Source organism: Lissotriton helveticus, chromosome 2_1, assembly GCF_964261635.1.
Source record: "Lissotriton helveticus chromosome 2_1, aLisHel1.1, whole genome shotgun sequence".
NCBI classification, from domain to species: Eukaryota; Metazoa; Chordata; class Amphibia; order Caudata; family Salamandridae; genus Lissotriton; species Lissotriton helveticus.
In genome coordinates, this window is record NC_136059.1 from 1,148,891,882 (window position 1) to 1,148,907,904 (window position 16,023).

A 16,023-nucleotide genomic window follows, 5' to 3' on the forward strand; every position below is an offset into this window, starting at 1 on the left:
CCCCTGACTTCTCGGGCTCATGTTTTGTTTCATTCCTGTTACCTCCCACCTACACAGCAGCGGCGGATTACCACCGGACCAGGGTAGTTAGAGGTGTTTTGAGTAAATAAGACACTGCAGGTCAAGAATTTGGGGACTTTGCAAAGGGTTTTCTGCCGTTCTGGGGATCCATGGCTAACAGTAGAAACATAAGGCAATTAACAAGGGTAGTTGAATCCACCGTGATGGAAACTGCTGGTGCCCTTAGTAACCTGACTGCTGAGCTCCAGTCGGATCGACTTATGACCCTTCAGAACCGGGTCGCTTTGGATGTAATACTTGCGGACCGAGGTGGAGTATGCAAATTGATCCAATCCAGTTGTTGCATTTTCATCCCAGATAATGCTCCAACCGTGTACAGGGCCATCTCCAAATTACATAAGATTTCTGAATCTATCCATGTAGATAAAGGAGATTGGTCATTAATGGGATGGCTCTGGGAATTGATATCTGCCTGGGGATGGAAAATTCTGATGGTCATTGGGATGGTTTTAGCCATTCTTTTCCTGTTCTGTCTATGCATACAGTGTGCTCCTGCAATATGTGGCCTCTGTGCTACATCATGTGTAAGGAAGCCTGTGTCAAGAAATGAACTCAGCACTAGAATGATGTTACAGCAACATCTCAATGACTTTAGGAATATAGATCTGGACTCAGACTAACATGAGGATACATTAATTGCCTATGTAAGGGCAAAAGGAGGGTTTGTGGTTCTGAAAATCTGGATTCATATAATAGTTCGGGACTCGAGAAATAAAACTTCGTCGAAACATGACGAATTTGGTATCAAAAGACCGAGAATGACGAGTACATCATGTACATGTATTTTCAGCATATTCGAGTGACGATTTCACCTCGAAATCGTCATTTACATTCTGAACCCTTGGCTCCCATTTATATGTTGCCCTTTACATAGGCCTTAATCCAGTTGAATTTGATTCCACAAGGACACGTACTCCTTAATCGACTTTTCCCTGACCTCAGTACAAGTTGGAACCATTGCCCCAGGCCAAGCTCGTTAGGTCAGTTCCCTCCCAGTGGCCGAGCAAGATAGCATCTAGGCTCAACCAGCCATAAAACCATTTCAGCGCGCACACCTGCCATATCTCGCTCACATCTTTTTCCACTCCTTTGCTTCACTTACTTTATGGTGGGGAGGTGCCTGTTTTTATTAGGGGTCCAGTGTTATCTGATGAAATGTTGGGCCTTGCCAAATGATTTGTTGTAGGCAGCACAAAGTGAAATATGGACATGTCATCATGACTCTGCTTTTTCTTTGTACTGGAAACATGTTAACAATTTACTTTACAACCAAGAATGTTTTGCCCAAGGCCCAAAACTGTGTATAAGAAGAGAAGCCTGACTTCATGAAAGTGTGCAGTCTCCTGAGAACATACCCGTATTGTACTTCTAGGACACCTGTTACCTTGGTTGCAGCCAATAAACTAATCTTTGACTTCACCTAGAAGACTCCGAGTTTCTGTAGGTCTGGATCAGGAGAACCCGAGGTCTCTGGGTGTTGATTCCCTGGCACCGCTGGGTTACCGGTTCTGTGCCGGTTCTTAAAAACCCAGTACCTCACACTGGCCCATGTCAGTGATATGAGATTAGATCGCAGTCGCAGGAGAAAGTGTGCGGGGAGCATTATTGCCTACCAAACATTATAAGGTATTTACACTAATCTCATATTCATACTAGAATAGGTCATTGGGTGGTCACTTCAGCTTTTGCTATGTAGACTAGGGTTTTCGCTAAGTAAACAAAACCTCCTTAAAATGTATTTCATATTGCCTTATATCACTGTTTTGTGCATATTTTCAAATATTCTGATAGGTTGCACTTTATCACTGCAATCTGCATGCTTAACATTATTAAGGACATTACAAAGCAATGGGGGAAACCTAAGCCATCATGGGACCTGGGTAGGAATTGGTACAAAACACAGCTGTCATAGTCAAAAACTTTCAATCAATTATTGCTTAGTACCTAATACTTTAAATAGACCTCAACAATTTGGGTTGCAAAATTCTTCATAAAGAGCATCAAAAGATCATTACAATTTATAATATTTCATATTATACAATTGTTCCACAACCAGTGGAAAGAGTGTAGAGGTGCTCTTGAGTAAGTGAGAAAGAGTTTGAGAATTACACATGAAGAATGATATTTACAATATATACAATAGTTACAAGGATGTTCTGAATGTGACCTGACTGGAGGTAAAATGTCATTAGTTAATTCCACAATTTTGTAGATACATCATTGAATTCCTATATTATCGAGATGTGGAAATGAAATCTAGTCCAGGTAGATGGATATTGGAAAGTCGACGTTTCGCCCCTAAAAGATGGGAGAGCCACTTGAACCTCGCAGGGGGTCTTCATCAGGACAGAATGGGAGCGATCTAGAAAGGGGGGGTAGTGAAAACCCGTAAGTGATATGATTTTACATGCTCAGGGTACAATATATAGTAGCACAGTTGCTCACCTCTTCCACAACACTGGAAATTGGGTTGGGAAATCGGTCTACTTGTATACGGCTTGTGGCTCCAAACAAAAAGGATGGAATTGGTCCCTCTTGGGTGCAGGAAAACGAAGTTCTGGAATTTAAATTGCACATTTTGGGATTAGGATGATTACAAGAGAACATTTCACCCAAGGGTTATTTAAAATAAAAGTGACTTACCCACCAATTTTCATTAATTCATGTATGGGCAGCACCGCATGTAGCAAGGGCAATGAATGCCTGGTAGTTCTGGTAACCGAGTTAATTGGACGCAAGTCTGGAATTAAACAAGCAAGTCTGGAATTAAACAAACAATTGTATGCAAGTCTGGAATTAAACAAGGTAAAGAATTGAACTTCTTTACCAGGAACAGCTGTTAAAGAAGAAGGAAGAATTACAGAGCCAATCGAGTGGTCCCATCAGGAAGCAGTTATCTTAATCAGGTGGAAAAAGAAACCCGAATGAGAGCTGCGGCATCTTGTCTCCGGCTGTGTCTGAAATAGATACAGTTGCCACGTGCACGCAGCACGTCCAGGGCCCAGCGGCTAGCTGCTAACTATCTCGGTGTGAGTTCGTAGCTACGGCATGAGTTGGCGGGTGTAGTCCGAATATGCCTGTATAATGGTGGAATCTTCCGGAGGAATAAGGAAGTCAATTAAAAAAAAAAAATTTGTGGGAAAATTAAAATGGAAAAAATCCTACTGACCCTGGGTCTCATCACTTGAGTGAAGTACCGGCAAATGATGTAAAGAGAGAACACGTCTGGGAGGGCACCCCGTATTGCAATGCAGAAATTACCAGCGGGATGGTACGATGGCGCGATCGCTCTACCCGACCTTAAGCTTTATTACTGGGCGTCTCAGCAGACTGTAATCAATCGATGGGTCCATGGTCCACAAAGTGACCTGAGCCTCCGCACAGATAGATGGCTAATGGGGCAGGAAGGATATCGGAGAGCCCTCTACACAAACCCCAAACAGTTATACCGTACCGGTCCTACAGCCCGCACCATAGAAATTTGGCACTTGGTCATTAAAAACCTTGGATGGCATAAGAAGATTACACAAGTAATCCCACTCTGGGCCCAAGTGGCTTGGTGGCTTGAGCGTTTGCCCCGGATTTTAGAAATGGAATCTAATAGGTATCTCATCAGTAGGGGACTTGTGGGAAAAAAAAGGGTTGGTATAATTTGCGGATCTACAGAAAGAGTAACAATCAGCGCAGTCCAAAATCTTTAGGTACCCACAGATTAGCCATTCCCTAAAAGTAGCGATACCTGAGGGAGGCCCTCTACCTGAAGCATCCCCCTCGAAGATAGACTACTACTAGACCCTATACCTAAGAAAGCCATCTCCCTAACACATAAAAAAGTGATTAACAACCGACCTGACCTGTTGGCAGGGGTATACAACCATTATAACGCAACTTTTACAACGCACTACCATTACAACGAAACTTTTACAACGCAAAAACTATTACAACGCATGTATTTACAACGCATGTTTTTACAACGTAGGTACCTTTACAACGCATACCATTACAACGTAAGTATTGGTAAGTATATAATTATAATTAAAATGTTATATGTTTGGGTTTTTGGGTAAAGGGGTATTTTTAGGGTTCAGGGTCAGTTTTTAGTTTTTGGGTAAAGGGGTATTTTTAGGGTTCAGGGTCAGTTTTGCGTTTTTGGGTCAGTTTTGGGTTTTTGGGTAAAGGGGTATTTTTAGGGTTCAGGGTCAGTTTTGGGTTTTTGGGTAAAGGGGTATTTTTAGGGTTCAGGGTCAGTTTTAGGTTTTTGGGTAAAGGGGTATTTTTAGGGTTCAGGGTCAGTTTTGGGTTTTTGGATAAAGGGGTATTTTTAGGGTTCAGGGTCAGTTTTGGGTTTTTGGGTAAAGGGGTATTTTTAGGGTTCAGGGTCAGTTTTAGGTTTTTGGGTAAAGGGGTATTTTTAGGGTTCAGGGTCAGTTTTGGGTTTTTGGGTAAAGGGGTATTTTTAGGGTTCAGGGTCAGTTTTGGGTTTTTGGGTAAAGGGGTATTTTTAGTGTTCAGGGTCAGTTTTGGGTTTTTGGGGTACAGGGTAAAAATAAAGTAAAATTAAATTAAATTAAATTAATTAAATTAAATTAAATTAAATTAAATTACATTATATTAAATTATATTAATTTCAATTAATTTACAATTAAAAAATTATTATATACTTACAAATACTTACGTTGTAATGGTATGCGTTGTAAAGGTACCTGCGTTGTAAAAACATGCGTTGTAAATACATGCGTTGTAATAGTATTTGCGTTGTAAAAATTTCGTTGTAAAGGTATGCGTTGTAAAAGTATGCGTTATAACGTCATATATCCTTTGGCAGGTCTAAGGCAGAAATAGGAGGCAGATGTGGGTGATTTAGAGGACGATAACTGGCGATATACGCTGGCCTCTTCCTTGTAATTGCCATCCCCATGAGAATAAGGCTGGTCCAACTTAAAACCCTGCACAGAGTCTACTTGACAGTGAGAGTCAGGGTTAAGATGGGGAGGAGAACAGACGCATATTGCCTCCAAAAGAGCTCCCAAGAGGGAACCTTCTTCCACACCATGTGGGAATGTCCGATCATCCAAACGCACTGGGCTGCGGTCACATCAAAAATGGAAATTGTGGGGGGAAAAAACTTAACGCCACCCCAAAACTCTGTCTATTAAACGTATGGAAAGCTACTGACCTAACTCAAACTGAACAATCATGGATTTCACTAGGATGGGCCCTCGCCAAACGGAACATAGCACAAAAATAGGGAGTAGGGGAACCACCACTAATTAGAGGATGGGAGGCTGATATGGATAGGGCCATGATAGCGGAGAAGGATGTCTTTAAAAACAGGGGTGCCCTAAAAAATGGGATCGTGAATGGGCAGCATGGAACACACACAAGGGCAAAATATGCCTGTCTCCTACAATTGAGCTCCGCCGGAGGAAGGAGAGGTCACGAGAGTCACCGAACGCAGAGGGGAAGATACAAAATTTTGAATATATTTTGGATTGAAGCACCAAATATGTTGTGCACCCATGATGGAACTAACCACTGTCAAATGACTAACTGTACTGCTGTGTACTTTATTGTTTTGTTAAATAAAAAGAGTTGCAAAAAAAAAGAGATAACTCATCATAGTGAGCTAAGATTAGGATTCTGAGCTAGTAGATGTATATTTAGGGTTATATATCTATATCTATACATATATATATATATAGGACGTCATGTATGGACTGAGGTATTTTACCTCGAGGGGGCGCGCAGTCTCGCATTTGACTGCCCCCATGCATGAACTTGCCTGAAGGGACTGGCTGCTGCGATTATGGGGATTTTAGGGAGGTTCCCACCTTTCCTTACATCTAGGACCAACCCGACTCACCTGTAGCTGGCATCAACCTCCAGTTTTCCCACTCCCCCATGCTACCAGCTCTGCAGCGCCGGGACAGTGCCTGCTGGGAAATGGAGTTCACGGGACAGAATGTGGACTCATATGGTATGACGACTTCATTAGGGGGAGGGGACGTAGTTACCAGCGAGTATTTCACGCAGGGTGAGCGCAATTGGGTTGAGATCTTCACAGCTCCGGGCACCGAGGAAGGCGAGTGTGCCGAAATGCATCTGCCGCAGCTGGGTTGTTTGGAATAAAAGGTTGCCTGAACTTAGAAACCCTGGGCCTCTGTTCTTTTTTCGGAAGGATTGTGTTGGATATATATATATATATATATTCACTGAAAAAACCATAGGTTATGGACCATATATAGTTAGGAATTAGCATTTAAAAAACCTTATTTTACTCACACAAAACCATTGAAATTCCATATATAGTTAGTTGCACTAACTATATATCGCGCACCCGCAATCCACTGCTGATCATGTCACATATTACATCATTCATGACATGGTCAGTGACATCACTGATGACATCACTGATGACATCTCAAATGACATCACTGATGACATCACTGATGACAACATCCAGTGACTGTATTTTTCTGTAAAGTTAAAATATGTCTTGAGTGGATGTATAAGTGTCTGGATGAAGGATTTAGTAGGTGCATGACTGACTGTATGAGTGAGTGATTAAATGTGTCTCACTGAATGCATGGGTTAGTGACTAAACTGTCTTAATTTGTGCATCATTATGTCTGTTGTTCTGTAAACTGCTGCATGTGTTGATCATTAGCTATACGAGAGGCTATATGTGTTATTAATTGGTTGCCCAAGTATTTCTATGGGAGATTGAGTTTGTGTGGGGGTGGCTGGAAGGTGTGTGACTCTATGCATAGATGTGTGAGCAGTTTATTCACTAGGTGTATGAGTTCAAGAGTGCATGTGGAAACAGCTACATGGGCAGTTGACTGTGTGCATGAGTGTATTGATGAGTGAATGGATATCTCAATGCTACATGTCATAGTAAGTACATATGTAAAACACAGTACATGTGAGAGTTGGCATATATAAATAACTGTGCATGAGAGCCACTGAATGAGTGAGTGGTTGTATCGATCATTGTGAACTTGTATCAGGGATTGTATAAGAGAGTAAATATGTGTTAGTATATGTTTCAATAAGTAAGGTGTGTTTAACTGTATAGTTGAAGAAATGGAGGTGAGATTGTTTCTTTGCATGACTGACTGGGTGTGTGAGTAACTCCATGGATGAGTGGCAGTGTGTGAGTGTCTGTATACACTGAGTGTATCTAAGGTTATATTAGAGTCTGAAGAGGTTTATCGTATTAGCACAAGAATGATGTCAAATGAGATGTCATCAGTGATGTCATCAGTGATGTCATTTGAGATGTCATCAGTGATGTCATCAGTGATGTCACTGACCATGTCATGAATGATGTAATATGTGACATGATCAGCAGTGGATTGCGGGTGCGCGATATATAGTTAGTGCAACTAACTATATATGGAATTTCAATGGTTTTGTGTAAGTAAAATAAGGTTTTTTAAATGCTAATTCCTAACTATATATGGTCTATAACCTATGGTTTTTTCAGTGAATTTTCAAGGTTTTGTAAGTGCTAATTCCTAACTATATATGGTCTATAACCTATGGTTTTTTCAGTGAATTTCAATGGTTTTTTAATAGCAAATATCATAAGCTGTCGAATGTCAAGTACGTGGTAAGTGAAAACATTTTCGTGTTTATGCACACTGATCTGCTTTGAATGGTGCCCCCCCCCTCATTTCTATTAGGAGTACTCTCTCTTTGCAGATAGTGAAAGGTAGTTAACGCAGGCGTTTGCCCCCGTTGTAATCCGTCGTGCCTGCTTCTCTCTCCATTTGATTGATTGTTATCCAAGTATTTACTGTTTTAGAATTAGTTCTCTTTGGTTCATTCTCTATTTACAAACAAACACAGAGTCGCAATACTCTGTTTAGTCTTTGCAGATAACGAAAAATCGTGTAAAAAAAAAGAAAAGGAATCGAGCAAAATCAGTAGGCCACTAATGGGATCTCTTTTTGACCTCGCTAAAATAGAAACATTAGGAACAACCCCTCATGACAAATACAAAACTAGTGAGATGAACTGAACTCCACACAATGATGGCTGCAAAACAGCTCGGCTCCGCCACCCACCCCGCCCAAAATAACGATAAAGAACGGCTACCATGATTGGTTGCGGAATGACCACGACGGAGCTACGAAATGGTGCTGCTCTCATGCTAACCCCAGCTTCAGTCTGAAACATCCAGAAACACTGTAGACTACCAATTCGATCAGTTCCGGTAGCGCCCCAATGTAACCCGGTAGAGAAGAACTAGCCCTCCCCTCTTTGACTGATGGTTCTTGTTGCCTGTCCCTTCTGTTGCCATTTAACAGAACTATTTAGCCTGCTGAAAGGGGTTGTGTTCCGACCGCTGGTTGGTGGAGACATTTTGACTATATTCTGTACCTGCGTTGTCGCATAATGCGTCATATGACGCGCCGCGTTAGCGCATCCGGAAGTCATCCGGGGCGCGCAGCGCGTAACGTAAGCATAACAAGTCATGTGACTTGTTAATAAAACTTTTCATTGGTCCATTTTACTTTTCTTATTGTAATGATGAAAGGCTTGGTCATATGACCTAAAAATTACGCTTTTCATTACTTCCGAACATTATTTTTTCTTAAATATATGTTATAATGTTCCAGGCTAATGTACTTTCCCGGAAATTTTACAACTGTCCTGCAAGTAAAATATATTCTTTTTTCGAGAAAAAGAGCGTTTCTTCGTCCCATGACGGAGCCGTTGAGCAAAAGAGGGTCGACCTGCTGTCTTAGTCGCCGATACGCCTGAATATGAGATTCTTATCGATCACTTTATGTTGCAGGAATAGAAAACACAACAGCCCTTGACCATTTATCTTTACTGCGTTCCTTCGTATTATACCTTTTACCCTTCATGTAATTGGTCTGCTTTATTTCACTTGCCTTTTAATGATTCTAAAACAGTCACTATTATTAAAAACTTTACCAATGTATATACTACTACCATGTTTTCTTTTAAAAACCTTTATTGTGAAAATGTCATTATACAAATACGAGCCTATAACCACGTGGGCCTGCCACAGAGCAAACTGTAATCGTATATGATGAATAGACATTTACACTGTAGAGGAACGTAACGGGCGGGCCATTAGGTTGCAAGAACTAAGGTGTCTAACAGTTACGGAATCGGTGGACGTACATTTTATAATTAAAATACGACAGGGCCAGTTACAATAAAATTATCTAGATATACATTTGCGGGCAAGTACCATGGGTGACGTTAATTCGAACTTTCAACAGTACAGTAATCAATAACACATCAGAACTTAATATCAATAGGGATGTCGAAATAGTCAATCAATTCTCGTCCCCGCCCGCCATGTACTTCAAAACTGCATACGTATCTCGTGATTTCAAGGTTCTGCAACCAGTACACAACAAGGAGTTACGAGTCCCATTTATTCCGGCGCCATTTTGGGCGAGGACGGGCAGGTCCAGGATATAGTCAAAATGTCTCTACCAACCATCGACTATGATGATGTTCATATGCTGTATTTATTAGAGTAACACTCATCTGTCCACATGAAATTAATTTGCCACAATCTAAACATGTCATTTTAATCTTTCCAAAGTTCTTCTAAATATTTGGGACCGTTTCCCTTGCCTCTGAAGCTCTCAGTGCCACTTCTTTGATGAATGTACTAGCAGGTCAGGGGTTCTCCTCCAAATCTCTCTTTTATGCAGCACTATAATTAATTGGTGCCACCTCTCCATATGACGATGCATGGTATAGTTACCACAACTATATTTTTTTTCGGTTCCTCTGGAGAGTTCATCGTGGCAGATGAAGCGTGTAACGTACCGGGCATTTACCTTTTTTTGCATGTACAGGAAAGGAAAAAAAAATCGAGCGTCCGAGTTCTAAGGTGTCCCAGGGCCATTTTAGTGGACCAGGCCCAAATCCAAAGAACAGGCCGCCATTTTGAGAGTCCTCTTGCAGCCGCCTGTCGCTGTAGCATCAAGAGCAGCCGAAACTCAGCTGAATGGCAACTGAAACGGTAAAGGGGCGCCCCACTACAGCAGACGAGCCTCCACCTAGGAAGGCCCATTCACGCCGGCTCCCCCCCCCTTCGGGCACCCCACGCCGTTATTCGGAGCAGTATTGTAGGATGGCCACACCAGTGCGGCAACTTGCTAGACATCACCTCGGTGGTAACCGAATCTCAACGCCTTGTGGTGTCTTCTATTCAAAAAACATTGTTATGCTGCCTTCGACCTATTCGCCGCAAGTGCGCACACAACTCAACTGCATGGCTTGCTAGACACCACCTCGGTGCCATCCGGATCTTGGAATGTCAGCACCTTTTGGTGTCTTCTCTTCAGAAAATATTGTTGCGCTGCCTTTGGCCCCATTCGCACATCAGTCCGCTACTGACGCCATCTCACAGGCTAATGGGGCGCCCCACGCCGACTTTCAGCATTGTAGAATGACCACACCAGTACAGCAACTTGCTAGACATCACCTCGGTGCCATCCGGATCTCGGCGCCCCACTGCAGATGAAGTGCCTCTCAACTATGAAACCACCACGGTGACATCCGGATCTTGGCGCGTTGTGCTGCCTTCGGCCTATTCGCACATCGGTCCGCTACTGACGCCATCTCACAGGCTAATGGGGCGACCCACGCCGAGTTTCAGCATTGTAGGATGACCACACCAGTACAGCAACTTGCTAGACATCACCTCGGTGCCATCCGAATCTTGGCATCTCAACGCCTAGTGGTATCTTCCATACAAAAAATATTGTTACGCTGCCTTTGGCCCCATTCGCACATCAGTCCGCAACTTAGACATCACCTCGGTGCCATCCGGATCTTGGCATCTCAGCGCCTTGTGGTGTCAGTCAGAAAATATTGTTGCGCTGCCTTTGGCCCCATTCGCACATCGGTCCGCTACTAACGCCATCCCACAGGCCAACGGGGCGCCCCACGCCGACTTTCAACATTGTAGGATGGCCACAGAAGTGCGACAACTTACTAGACACCACCTCGGTGCCATCCGGATCTTGGCGCGTTGTGCTGCCTTCGGCCTATTCGCACATCGGTCCGCTACTGACGCCATCTCACAGGCCAACGGGGCGCCCCACGCCGACTTTCAGCATTGTTGGATGGCCACACCAGTGCGGCAACTTACTAGACACCACCTCGGTGCCATCCGGATCTTGGCGCGTTGTGCTGCCTTCGGCCTATTCGCACATCGGTCCGCTACTGACGCAAACTCACAGGCCAACGGGGCGCCCCACGCCGACTTTCAGCATTGTAGGATGGCCACACCAGTGCTGCAACTTGCTGGACACCACCTCGGTGCCATCCGGATCTTGGCGCGTTGTATTGCCTTCGGCCTATTCGCACATCGGTCCGCTACTGACGCCGCCTCACGTGCCAACGTATTTTCTACGCATTTTATACCCTATGCCGCATAACAGGTCATGTGACTTGTTTATAAAACTTTTCATTGGTTCATTTTACTTTTGGTTTCCTAATGATGGAAGGCTTGATCATATGACCTAAAAACAACACTTTTCATTGGATGAAAACTTTTTTTTTTTCCCAAACGATGAAAGCCCCATCTTGTTTCTGGATGTTTCAGACTAAACTGGCGTCAGCATGAGAGCACCACCATCTCGTAGCTCCGTCGTGGTCATTCCGCGAGCAATCATGGCAGCCGCTCCCCACCAGAAGCCTGCAGGAGTCGGGGCCCCCAAAACTTTTGATGAATTCTCAAGGCGGAGGGGACGCTTTCGAGAATGGGGTCCAAGACCTAGCAGACAAGCGTCCGATTTCCAAGGTGTCCCAGGGCCATTTCAGTGGACCAGGCCCAAAAAGGAAAGAGCCTGCCGCCATTTTGAGAGTCCTGTGACAGCCGCCTATCGCTGCACCGCAAGAGTGGGCGCAACTCAGCTGAATTGCGGCTTTTGACACAGTGGACCAAAAACGGACGGAATGGCAACTGAAACGGTAAAGGGGCGCCCCACTACAACAGATGACACTCCACCTGGAGAGGCCCGTTCACGCCGCCTCCCCCGGGGCGCCCCACGCCGTTATTCGGAGCAGCATTGTAGGATACCAAAACCAGTGCGGCAGCTTACTGGACATCACCTTGGTGCCATCGTTCTGCTGCCTTGGAACTATTCGCACAACAGTTTGCTACTGATGACCCACCCCCCGCGACGCCCCACGCCGTTATTTGCTGGGTGGCAACTTACTAGACATCACTTTCGTGTCATCTAGATTTCGGCGCGTTCTGCTGCCTTGGAACTATTCGCACAACAGTTTGCTACTGATGACCCACCCCCCGCGACGCCCTACGCCGGAAATCTGGACGTTGTGCTGCGTTGGGACTATTCGCACAGCCGACCGCTACTTCGTTGTTTTTCCCTAAAAATGTTTATATGTTATTACTATTTTTGTTTTCTTGTATATATTTATAAATTATTAAAGTTTTATAATCTTACTACTTTGTCGGAGTGCTATATATTTTTAATGTGACACATAATTGTAAAAACTTTGATGTACAAAGAGTCATCCCTGGAATCTTCCGCTTCACGCTCGGTCCCCTCCCCAATCACAATACAGGATGGTTTTCAGATAATAGCAACGCTTCTGCTGTGACGGATCTCATCGAGTGTGGGCCTTGATCTACTATAACTCCTTTGAAGAGGGGTGATTCTTTACAGCTGTGGCCATAAACTACATCTGCAGGGCTAGCTGATAGCCTAGGACCGGCCTGGACAATCGGACACAGAGGAAAAGAAGTGTCAGAGGGTGCGGTAGTGAATAGGGCGAAAGGGAGGTGTCGGGCGGGCAGAGGGTGTGATTCTCAGGGAAGAGCAGCGCAGATGGGGGGAGGTTTATTACCCATGCATAAGACAGAGAGCGGGGGTGACCACTGCCTGGGTGAGATGCTTGCGAGGGTGGGGAGCCATGCTAAGGATCGACAGCGTGCACAGAGTGGGTCTGGTCAAGGCATCTAAAATGGCTGCCGTGCACGACAAAAGTGTGGCATTTGAAAAAAGACAAGATGGCGCAGACAATGTTTTTCAACACTTCCTGATTTCCTTCGAATCGAACGTTAACAGACGTTGGGGCATATTACCAAAGTTAAGCGATATTTATCCCTAACGATGCATTGCAAAGATTTTTTTACCGTCAGAAATTATCGCAGATAAACCTTGCTATTATCAAGGTTTATCGCAAATACGATAAAAAACGACCGCAATGCATTAATATCGCTGAAAACTCAGCGATATTCATGCATTACCGAGCTAATGCTCTTAGCCATGTTATCCACCTCCCATTGGATAACATGGCTAAGAACTGCTCAGGGCAGCTGTTACTTTTTGGAGATATTCGCGCTTATCTCGAATATTTCCAAAAGTTGATAATAGGAGATAGCGATGTTAGCGACTGTTTCCAGTCGCTAACATCTTGGCATGCCCACTTTGCATGTCATTAGTGATAAATATCACTCACATGCAAAGTGGGGCCCAAGATGGTCGCTATCTCCTACTAGCCGTCGCTAACTGGTGTTAGCAACAGCTAGGTAATACAGATATAATTTTATCTCCGCGGAGCGCTGTTACAGATATATATCTTGTTTTTGAACGTTAATTTCTCAAAATGCACTGAAGCACATATATTGAGACCTAGCAAAGGCACATCGGGCTACCAGTCCCTAATATTTTACCAAGTTTCATGCAAATCCATTCAGCCGTTCGATTATTATTATTATTTTTTTTTTTTGCCCCGCGGGGCCCTTTTAAAACCTCCACATCAAACCTAGGGGGTCAGCGAGGATCTACTATGCCCCCTTATGGTCATTTGCCCCTTCACTTTGGCCTCCTCTTGTCTCTCGATCCTACCGAGAGACAAGATGGCGGCCGCTACGTACTGTTTGGAATGTTTACAGACACCGGAGAGCCAATCAGCTTCGCTTCGCAAAGCTCCGTAACGCGAAAAGTACGCGAAGCGGTGCGCTGTTACAGATATATATCTTTTTTTGAACGTTAATTTCTCAAAATCCACTGAAGCACATATATTGAGACCTAGCAAAGGCACATCGGGCTACCAGTCCCTACAATTTTGCCAAGTTTCGTGCAAATCCATTCAGCCGTTCGATTATTATTATTATTTTTTTTTTTTGCCCCGCGGGGCCCTTTTAAAACCTCCACATCAAACCTAGGGGGTCAGCGAGGATCTACTATTCCCCCTTATGGTCATTTGCCCCTTCGCTTTGGCCTCCTCTTGTCTCTCGATCCTACCGAGAGACAAGATGGCGGCCGCTACGGACTGTTTGGAATGTTGACAGACGCCGGAGAACCAATCAGCTTCGCTTCACAAAGCTCCGTTGCGCGAAAAGTACGCGTCCTGGAGCGCTGCCCGGTCCGCTGTTACAGATATATATCTTTTTTTAAACGTTAATTTCTCAAAATCCACTGTAGCACATATATTGAGACCTACAAAAGGCAAATCGGGCTACCAGTCCCTACAATTTTGCCAAGTTTCGTGCAAATCCATTCAGCCGTTCGGGCTAAAAGTGAGGCCAACCGCCCTATGGAAAACTCAATGTTAAAAACACGTTTTGGGACCCCCCTTTTTTCTCGACCCCCCCTGGACGAACCCCCCCCCCAATTTTCAGGGGCTGCTCAGAAACAAAATGTGCCATTTTCCAGAAAAATTTCAGCCAATTCCGTCCACAAACGCCAAAGTTATTAGACATAGAATTTTCAAAAAACCCATAGAGAAAAAATCCTAACTATATATACCTACTGGCGACCGCTGGAAAAAACCATACGTTATAGACCATATATAGTTAGGAATTAGCATTTATAAAACCTTATTTTACTGACACAAAACCATTGAAATTCGCATATATAGTTAGTTGCACTAACTATATATTTCGCGCACCCGCAATCCACTGCTGATGATGTCATATATTACATCATTCATGACATGGTCAGTGACATCACTGATGACATCACTGATGACATCTCAAATGACATCACTGATGACATCACTGATATCAACATCCAGTGTCTGTATGTTTCTGTAAAGTTTAAATATGTCTTACATATTGAAGAATGAGTGGATGTATAAGTGTCTGGATGAAGGATTTAGTACGTGCATGACTGACTGTATGAGTGAGTGATTAAATGTGTCTCACTGAGTGCATGGGTTAGTGACTAAACTGTCTTAATTTGTGCATCATTATGTCTGTTGTTTTGTAAACTGCTGCATGTGTTGATCAGTAGCTATATGAGTAACTATATGGGTTATTGATTGGTTGCCCGAGTATTTGTATGGGAGACTGAGTGTGTGTGTGGGTGGTTGGGAGGTGTATGACTCTGTGCATAGATGTGTGAGCAGTTGATTCACTAGATGTATGGGTTCAAAAGTGCATGTGGAAACAGCTGTATGGGCGGTTGACTGTGTGCATGAGTGTATTGGTGAGTGAATGGATATCTCAGTGCTACATGTCAAAGTAAGAACATATGTAAAACACAGTATATGTGAGAGTTGACATATATAAATAACTGTGCATAAGAGCCAGTGAATGTGTGAGTGGCTGTATGGATCATTCTGAAATTGTATCAGGGATTGTATAAGAGAGTAAATATGTGTTAGTATCTGTTTGAATAAGTAAGGTGTGTATAACTGTATAGTTGAGGAAATGGAGGTGTGATTGATTCTTTGCATGACTGACTAGGTGTGTAAGTAACTCCATGGATGAGTGACACTCTGTGAGTGTCTGTTTACACTGAGTGTATATAAGGTTATATTAGAGTCTGAAGAAGTTCATCGTATTATCACATGAATGATGTCATCAGTGATGTGATCAGTCATGTCAAATGAGATGTCATCAGTGATGTCATCAGTGATGTCATTTGAGATGTCATCAGTGATGTCATCAGTGATGTCACT